Source organism: Polistes dominula, unplaced genomic scaffold (genome assembly GCF_049000335.1).
Source record: "Polistes dominula isolate Pdom_NZ unplaced genomic scaffold, Pdom_raw_medaka contig_277, whole genome shotgun sequence".
In the NCBI taxonomy this organism is placed as follows: domain Eukaryota; kingdom Metazoa; phylum Arthropoda; class Insecta; order Hymenoptera; family Vespidae; genus Polistes; species Polistes dominula.
In genome coordinates, this window is record NW_028301009.1 from 398,223 (window position 1) to 408,718 (window position 10,496).

A 10,496-nucleotide genomic window follows, 5' to 3' on the forward strand; every position below is an offset into this window, starting at 1 on the left:
AAAACTTCTACGAACGAATATTATCATTTATTTCTTCTTCTTTTTTAAGGGGTTGTAATCGGATTTTATATTTTATTTAATTTGCTGGTGAATACGATTGGACGTACATATTTTGGGGTTCAATAATTTTCTCGAATATCGAGGATATTCGTTCGAAAATTCAATTTATCGTGGTACATGTGGCACTGAACGTGTTAACAAATAACTTTACATGATCGAGAGAAGATGGACAATGTTAAAAATAAAAAAAGAATACAAAATAAAATATGAAGAGGATCTATAAATAAGATCATGACTATAACATTAACTTAATTCGATCTAATTTGCATATCGTCGATCTTGGATGATTCTATTTTCGAATTATATCCTTCCATACTTACATTTATGTATCTTTGGAATTTGGCAATCATACGTTCAAAATTCCAAGAAAGTGTAGGTGTTTTAAGAGAGAGAAAGAGAGCGAGAGAGAGAGATGTAGAAATGGAATGGGTAAACGATAAACTTAGAAATTGGTCATAAGACGTGAAAGTTTAACCAAGTACAACGTACGTTGAAGATCAATCGATCGTCGATCGATGTATCGTTCGATAGGTTGAATCGCATACCTCAAGGTGAATCATTCTTGCAGGTTGATACATTGTGCCTTCTAAATAGCTACCGATTTAGATAACAGCGTTTAGATAATCTTACACGAACGATTCTTTCGAATATTCAACGAGTTCTAGATCATTGGTATTCTTTCGACAAAAAAATTATATGCTTCGTTTTATCGATACTTACGAAATTTTTCAGTCTTTTTTTGTTTTCTTTTTTTTTATATAAAATAAATAATTTTGAGAACGACCCGATTACAATTTGTTGTTTTTAAATGTAATATTATTTTTATGTTGGTTAATTTAAAAAATGTAGATCAAAGGAACAACATTTTCATCGAAGTTTCTTTTATAATTGTTGAGACGCGAATGATCATAATGAATTTAAATATTAAAAAAAAAAAAGTATGTATATATATATTAGGGTGGGTCAAAAAAATCAATTATTTTTTTTTTTTACAAGTGCCATGGAAAAATGGGTTGCTAGACACCTTAAAACAATTCTCACCAAATATGAGCTCTTAATTTTAATAGGAAGATTTTCCGCATCGCATTTTTTCAATTTTTTTCTCAGTCCAATAGAATAAAATTCATACCTCATCATTATTTGATTGTACAGAAAAATGTTCTGGAAGAATTTTGTAGGAAATTTAATGCTCTACAAAAAAGGTATCTTATATTTTTCCCGTAAACCTCACCATTTGAATGATATTGAAAATTTAAGTTTGATTATTTTAAGACAAATTTTATTTTTGTTTATGAATTTTATAACTCGACAATAAATGACTATTATAAAATGCGCAATACAAATTTTTGTAGAAAATTAACTGCTCTATAAAAATGGTGTCTTATGTTTTGGCGATTAAATTAAGTGTTCAAAAGATATTCAGAGACAAAAATCAGTACACATGAAAGTTTGATGAATAAAATAAAATAAAGCTTACAATTCCTAAAGACCTAGATAACATTTAAATAATAAATCCTTAAATTAACAATAAAAAATAAAAATAATCGCTATAAAAACTATGCTATATTCTAAGTCGAAAAAATCACACAAAATAAACAAAATTTAATTAAGATCGGTTGAGTAATTTCGGGGTTATTAGTGGACAAACATTGTGATATTGAATTTTTATATATAAAGATACATATAGTTTTGTTACTCTATAATAATTATTACTTTTAAATTAAGATGAATTCAGAAATTGATTATTTTTTAATTTCTATATAAAATAAGGATCATTAATGATCGGCAATGACACCCTTTTATAGGATAGATAATAAGGGTCTTCGTAATTAGATCAATGTTAACAGATACGAAGATAGAAAAGAAAAAGAATATATAGAATCGAATGACCATGACGGTTTCATAGTTGATCTTTATAGGGGGGGGGGGTTGAGGATAATTAATGATCCATCCTATAGATCGTTATGATCTTTCCTTGAACGTCAAAAAATAATATGAATCTTAACGAACGTTTACTTCGTCCTTCTTATATTTTTCATGTATACAAATATATACACATACATACATACATATCTACGGATATACTAAATGCACACGTATATATACACCCACGTATTAACGTAAGTCTAGGTTTGGTATATAAGTATATACGTTTATCTCACCTTTGACGCTTCTTCTACGATCTCTCTAACGAGAATTTAATTCCAGGGGATGTGTACGACGAAGAAAAAGAAGAAGAAGAAGAAGAAGAAGAAGAAGAAGAAGAAGAAGAAGAAGAAGAAGAAGAAGAAGAAGAAGAAGAAGAAGAAGAAGAAGAAGAAGAAAAAGAAGAAGAAGAAGTTGCGATGTTGAACTCCGCGACTAAGTATAATTGATCGATCGAATAAATGCCCATTAGTTGGAGCTTCAGTCCGAACGATCGAATCCACCAGATTCCTTCCTAAATCATCGAGAACGGATTTTAGTTGAGCAATAATGTTGACTGACGTGTTACGATACTAATCGTAATTCTAAGTGGTTGAAAAAAAAAAATAAGAAAGGAAAGAACAAAAACAAAGAGAAAAAAAAATATTTGCATCTTCTTAAGGATATATGGTCCTTTATCCGAGTTTCGAAATATTCACTTAATGATTTTCAAAGATGATTTGTACTAATCGATGATCGTTCGACGAGATTATTTCAAGTGAAATATTTTTTTGATTGACATTATAATTAATCAGTATTTTAAGGTTTTATCTAGAAAATAAAATATATGTTAGGTTTATTAATTATATTAAACAAAAATAATTAAATAATTATAGAACATTTATGTTTGTTCATTTTATCTTGGAAATAGTAACAAGTATTGTGATGTTTCAATTTGGAAACATTCGTTTGTGAGGATTTAACCCATTGACTGCCAAACATATTTAGAGCGTCTTGCCTTAAATTTTGAAAAATATAATAATATTAAGTTACTGATATAATATTGTAATAGTATTTATAATCATTGAAAATTAATATTTTTTACACTATATAAATATTTTATTCAACCTTTTTAATAATTCTTAACGCAAATAACTATTTGTAATTAATCTAAAATTACATCACACACTTCAAGATATCTCGTAGTTGGCAGTCAATGGGTTAAAGAATCGTGTAAAATATAAATTACTTTTTCTTTTACACGGTTGCGGTGAACTTCGTAATACGTGCTATCATATTTTTTAACTTTCTACAGCGTTTTTAGTATTGATATTATTAAATGAAATGAAATGAAATAAAATAGTTTTTGTTTTATCAAGATGAGTGTATTACTAAGAATGAAATTTATACATTAAAAAAAAGAAAGAAAGCAGCAAATTTGTTAAACAACTCTCATTAACCAGAAGAAAAATCAAGGTGAATTTAGCGAATAAAAAATGATAAATTCTGAATAACAAAGATATCGTTGTAATAATAATTATTATTAATAAATATCTGTGCTAAGGTTAGTGCACATAAAATAAGATTGACATTTTCAATGCGACTACGCCTCAATTTCATTGGCTCGAGTGATATTTATTTCCTTGATCTTTCAACGCGACCACGACGACGACGACGACGACGAGGAGGATGATCGGTGATGATGATCATCATTATAAACGCCGCGTTAACGATGAATGATGATAATGAAGGAGAAAAAAGAAGAAGAAGAAGAAGAAGAAGAAGAAGAAGAAGAAGAAGGTGAAGAGAACGGTCCCGATTTTTTGAAATATCGGGCCCATAGAGTCGACAGCGAGTGGACTTACGTTTCCATCGTCACGACCGACCAACCGATCGATCGATTCAATCGTTCGAAGGTCGAATATTGCAAGAAAGTGCCCGGTGCATCCTGTACCTCGTATTCTCACGGTGCACCTCGTCTCATGTTCGCCGCCTGTAAATTGCAATTTCATTATCATTTCGCAATTAGTTGTCGAATCACAGACAAGATAAAAAAAGAATTTACACACAAATATATGTTTCTCTATGTGTTTGTATCTGTGTGTGCAGATTTTTTTTTCTTGTCATTCGTATAAAATATATATAAAAATAAAGGAACGATGACAACGCAAGGACACAATGAGAAAATGAGTGGGAGGAGGATGCAACACGAGAGGAAAAGAATGAGAAGATAGTGAGAGAAAAAAAACTGGACTAATGTTTATGGTTCGATGTTCTTATTTACGTAGAATTTTGTCGATGTGTGACACTCGTTGTGTTGCATCGTATAAACCACATCTCTAGGGAGTATCGATTGTACCAATTTAGTTTCACTACCGTACAAAAATTATGGAAGTTAATAATATCAAATGTTGTGCTGCACTACAGATCACTACTGCAGATGTTGTCCTTTTTCACGGTACTTCTAATTAATAAAATAAAATCTACAATTCCCTCCATAACTTTTGTTTTTTTTCTATCTTCATTTTAAAAAACAAAGAAGTTTTATTTCTGATGTACGTTCTACTGATATTATATGGAATAAATGTGTATTTTATTTTTATTTCCTCTTTTGTACTTCAATAATCGTAGAAATCAAATTGATGATATAAAAATTAGAGAGAGGCCGATAAATCTAACGTACCTGTTTAGTCACTTACTTGTTTTACGAGCTCGTAAAACAGCTACTTCCTTAACTCCAGGTGGCTACTTTTAACGTCCCCAGGAAAAGTCTTCAAATAGAAAAGTAGTTTAAGTGTAAGGAGGAATCGACAAGTCGTGCACAAGTTTACTATTATACTATCTACAAACAAAGCAGATTAACTTTATCGAAATCAATATCGTAACTTTAATATTTTAATTATTATGGAAATCGATATCCCTTGTTGTGATTAAAGGAATTTCGATGGGATTAAATTTAACTATGGAAATACGTACGATCAATATTTATACGTAGTATTATCTAATGATGCTTTTGTTGATTTAATTAATATAACATGAATTTACAATGTGATATTTTAAAATTAATTACTATTTTATTTCAAGCCAATATTTTTGTAGATTTTAAAACTGCATGATCAGTTTATAAAATTATTGATTAATTTTTAATAATTTTAATAATAATACAGAAAATTATTAATTATAGTTTCCCTTGACTCATTTTGTATATTTCTCCATGTAATATTTAATCGATAGGTATTACCGTAGATAAAATATATCAAATGCAATTGAATTCATTTGTGTAAGAAGGGGGATGTCAAGTTTGATCGATTTCAAAATTTATTTCTTTCGAGATCGACAAAGACGATCGACAAGAGAAAGAGAGAGAGAGAGAGAGAGAGAGAGAAAGAGAGAGAGAGAGAGAGAGAGAGAGAGAAAGAGAATGAGACCTTTACCTTTCTAAGTAATCTTCTTCTTCTTCTTCTTCTTCTTCTTTTCATTCGTTTAGATTGCAGTGGTTGACATTAGTTAGACGATTCTCAGCACGTCCTCGTTCCGTTACTTCGTGTTCTCGTTCGTCAATGTTCTCGCGGCTGATAGGTAATTAGTTGCATTCACTCCTCTCCTCCTCAGTACCCCTGTCTCCTTTGAAACACGACGAATTACTCTCTTCTCATAGCACGCCTTTTGTGGACCTTTTATTATCATCCTTGTCGTTGGTTTCTCTCTTTGTATTGATTTCTTTTTATCTTTCTCCGACGGTGATCTTGATCATAGAAAAATCAGACCGATCCCATTTCACTCGACTATCCTTTAGTTTGCTGATTGTGAGCTAACAATCTTTCTAATGCCATGTGTAGCGGATAATCTTATTTTTATCTTTTATGATAGAAAATAATTGGCATAATTAATTTTTCAACTATACGCTTAGATAATAAATTTCTTTTTTTTTTAAAGTCGACTTTTATTAAAAAAAAAATGAAAGTAGTTAATATTTGTAATTTAATTTTATTTCGTAGAATTGATTTTGGAACGATAAAAAAAAGAAAAGGTTTGTTTATAATCGTACGAATGTTGACGTCAACTAACTATAAGTGTCTCCCACTGAAATGGGAAAAATGTCGAAATAACGTAAGATTCGTTTTCTCCTATTTCCCATTGAATTTATTCATCTTCCTGACCTTTGACGTTGCCGCTTTGTTATTGTATAATAGAATATTACAACGAAGACGCCGTGTTTCCTAAGTTGGAAGTTGGTATCGTGCTAAGGCTCGATGATTTCTTGGATGAACGATAGACAGGAAAGAAAGAAAGAAAGAAAGAAAGAAAGAAAGAAAGAAAGAAAGAAAGAAAGAAAGAAAGAAAGAAAGAAAGAAAGAAAGAAAGAAAGAAAGAAAGAAAGAAAGAAAGAAAGAAAGAAAGAAAGAAAGAAAGAAAGAAAGAAAGAAAGAAAGAAAGAAAGAAAGAAAGAAAGAAAGAAAGAAAGAAAGAAAGAAAGAAAGAAAGAAAGAAAGAAAGAAAGAAAGAAAGAAAGAAAGAAAGAAAGAAAGAAAGAAAGAAAGAAAGAAAGAAAGAAAGAAAGAAAGAAAGAAAGAAAGATATATACAAAACGAAAAAAAATAAAGAAAGAAAGGGCTGCCTGTCAATATGTCACAGGGGTGATATGGCCTCGATGATGCCTCGTGATCTCAAGGATTCGATGAATTCATGCGAACAAGACGAAAATTCAATGACTTTGACTGGCCTGACCTGGCATTCAATTAAGGGTTAAAAATTAATGCGGTGTGATAAAACATGATTGAGTATTTTCAAATGAAATAACATCTCTAAGAGCTAAATTGGAAAGTGATTGACATTGATACATCAGCATTCGTCAAATAGGAAGGAAATAAGTTCTTGCTCAAACGCCTTATTCTTTATCGAATCTACAATATCTTTTTTACAATAAACAAAGCTTAAGTACCGCGAACAAAGAACAATACAAAACTCATGTGATTAATTAGAAAATAATTGTTTGTAATAGTGATAAAAAAGAAAAAAGAATTCTAAATAACTTCCTAGCAATTTTCTTTTCTAAAGAAACTCTTTTGATTTCTATAGAAATCGAGTCGAATAATGTTAAGTATTTTTAAAAATCCATTACGGTCATTCTCCAGACCATTTCGAGGCTAATTAATTTTTTTTTTTTAAATTGTAAAATTACAAGTCCAAGATTTGTTGATTCACCTAAGACATTTATTATTAAATCTAGCCACATTTTATATATGCATTCAGTAATTGATTAAAGTATTGCATCGATCGGTGCAACGCCGATTTGTTTTTTCCTACGTATCCATACAATAATCATCCAAGTATTTTTATATATAAAAAAAAGAAATAAAAATATATAAAAAGGAAAAGATCTTCGATCGTCCTCGTTAATTGCTTTATAAGCGACTCGCTTTCGATCCATTTCGCAAGATCACAGCGTGAAATTTCGCTTCCTTCGGCGACGATATTTCATCACTTAACAGTATACGTAAATAATGTGGCACTTAAGAGGATGAACCAGTAAGATGCGACAAAAAAAGGTTGATCAACAAAAAAATTAAAAGATAAAGAAACGTATACTCGAAGTAGCAAGGATATTTTACCATTACGTTTTGGAGAAAAATACAAATAAATAAATATATTATATAAATTTCATCTCCTTCTTCATTTTTTTTTTCGTTTCCTTTTTTCATTCCTTTTTCTTGTGATACACAATAGAGGTGTTCATCTCAAGGAACGAGATCGTATGCTTTCGACGACGGGCTAATATCGTAACCGAAGACAAAGCAAGTCGCGTGAAATTGTGCAACTCTCGAATGGATTCTACTGCATACCTTTATTTATATAGTATAGTATAGTTATGCTTTTAAAGATGAGGATAAAGAAAAAGAGAGAGAGAGAGAGAGAGAGAGAAAGAGAGAGAGAACATGACAGGTGTAGTATGCGATGTTAAATTATATTCCATCTCTCGATCATTTTTCTCTCTTCGCGAGATTTATATTTTTAGTTTACTAGATTTCTCTGACGTGTTTTATCTCTTTTAATTCTTTTTTTCTTTTGCATAAATTAAAAATCTCTCTTTCTTGTTACGTCAACATAAAAATCGAGCAAAACTTTCGGATAATTAATTTTTTTTTATACTAGGAACTTAAAGAATTTGATATAATCTGAGAGAAAAAACATGTGCAAAAGTTTAAACGGATTTGTTATTCTTAATAGAATTTTTTACGTAAATATAATTAAAAACAAAAAATAAATTAATATTATTTATTTTATATAAATATTTAAAATACGAATATTTGTAAGACATCAAAGAAAGTTTCTTACATTTAATTGATAATAATTTTTCAATAATTCTTTATCTAACAGAAACATTTAATAAATAATGAAAAAATATATAAAACACTTGGGAACTTGGGAAATACGTAGAGGATTCTTTTTTTGTGTCGAAAGTCCAAAGTAATTAAGTTTGATTCCAATCAAAGCTTAAAGAAATATAAAAGCGCATCTCAAAGGAAATAATCGAAGGCGCATTGACGTGTCGTACGGTTCTGTACTTCGTGAAGGCTCACGAAGAAGTTCTATTCTGTTTACGATATTGCCTCATACCTTCTAGTTTCTTCTTATCGAGTAAGTACTACTCGTTTACGGAGAAAGAGGTGCCATTTATGTAACACTTATTACCACCATTGTATAATCTAACTATACTAAATTCGTACCGCTAAATACTTTTCTCTTGTCATTTGTGAGAAAGTTTTGGAGCGTTTCCACCACCAGAGTCTTCTACGAGCAAATTCATGTCTTGTGCACGTTTTATACGCATGAAATATTTCATTACTTTTCTCTGGAAAAATTTAGAATACAAATTTTCATTTAGTAAAACGTGATAACAAATTTATTTTGTTTTTTCTTTTTTTTTCTAACGAATGAAACAAAATTTGATCTCACGACCATTATCTAATGATTTTTTTCAGGATAATAATTCAAGATCGTATTATGCCTTGCAAAATCTATGAACGATTTGGTTGCAAGAAATCAATCGCGTTAGCCCTGAAGGAGAATGATCGTCATTACGACATAATCATGAGAACTATAAATCGATCGTGATAGAATACATTTTTTTGGTATATGCGCTTGTCACAAATCTTTGTCGTAGATATTGGAACGAACGAATCTACAGAAAGGTCCTTCAAAAACAATCATCCGTTGATTGCTAATTTAGATCTATAAAATAAACGATTGATATTTGCAATCTTTTTCGCGTAGAAATTAATCATAAAAATAATACACAAATAATAATAATAATAATAATAATAATAATTATTATTATTATAATAATAATAAAATGTTAATTTTGTAAACGCTATTACAAAACTTTTATAGCTATTACACAAGGAGAAATAAATGAGATAGAATAGCACAAAAAGAGTTTATTGACTCTTTCACATAACGCCTGTTCAGACTTTGACAAAGCCATACTAATTAAAGTATTTCATGCATGTTCGCTAATTAAACGATTATTGTTATTTTAACGACGTTTTACTATTCGCAAAAATAAAAGTTACAAAGATTATTATTAATATACAAAAGTAATAAAATCATTCTTATCTATCACGTACAAACATAATTGATAGAACGGTTAAAAATGATTCTCATCAGGTCTATTATTCTAACCCTCCCTCCCTCTACTTCTTATTATTTCTAATAATACACGCACATGAATGAATAATAAATATTAATCATTTGAAATAACGTATCTCGTCGTAGAATAGTAAAAGTAATTATTGATTATTTTTGATTGAAATATAAGCTCAAATTTATTATCATTTGTATTATATGCGAAGATTGAATCATCACTGAAAGTAGAAGTTTTTCTTTGTTTCACGTTCCAGATACGTTTCATCGGATAAAGAAAGAATCAAGACGACATCATCGATATATTATATCTATGTATATTCATATATATACACGTACAAATAGATATCTTAGATAGTTGTGATGAAATAGTCGATAAATCATCGCTCCACTTTACGAGCTATTTCTTTTTTAAACTGTCATCCGTATGTTTGATCGCGAACAATACGTCGCGAAAGTCAAGGTTCTCTTCTGTGTTAATTTCTACGTGCTTTGCTTGTTTGTGGATTGCTCGTTCGTGCGTATACACGTGTATGGTTGTACAGGTTTTACGTATTTACGTTCTTACAAATGGAACGAAGAAGAGGAGTTATGTTAATTAATAAACGCCAAGTCCGTTTTTGCGGTTATGCGCTTCTCCTCTTATGACTCATCTTTTGACGGTGTATACGCTACGGTAAAATACAGTACGTAAATACTTATACGTACCCCCCTTTAAGTCTTACTAATGAGGAAATCGTGTGTACGTCTTGTAATCTACGTGCGCGAGATGCTTTGCTTTTTTCGTGACGTTCAAATTGATTATCTTTGTTCGTCGCGCTCGGTCAGAACAATTACGTAAACTTCTAGCACAACTTTACTTGTATACGTGTATATTCTTTGCTGAA

General features: G+C 30.1%; 1 long non-coding RNA gene across 1 annotated transcript; it reads right to left on the bottom strand.

Moving 5' to 3' along the window:
- Window positions 1-1,945: 1,945 nt before the first annotated feature.
- On the bottom strand, window positions 1,946-5,669 carry LOC149032043 (uncharacterized). The gene is made up of 3 exons (XR_016177079.1): window positions 5,400-5,669; window positions 4,649-4,736; window positions 1,946-3,958 (listed from the first exon to the last, which is right to left on the bottom strand). It is a non-coding gene; the product is annotated as an uncharacterized LOC149032043 (long non-coding RNA).
- Window positions 5,670-10,496: the final 4,827 nt, after the last annotated feature.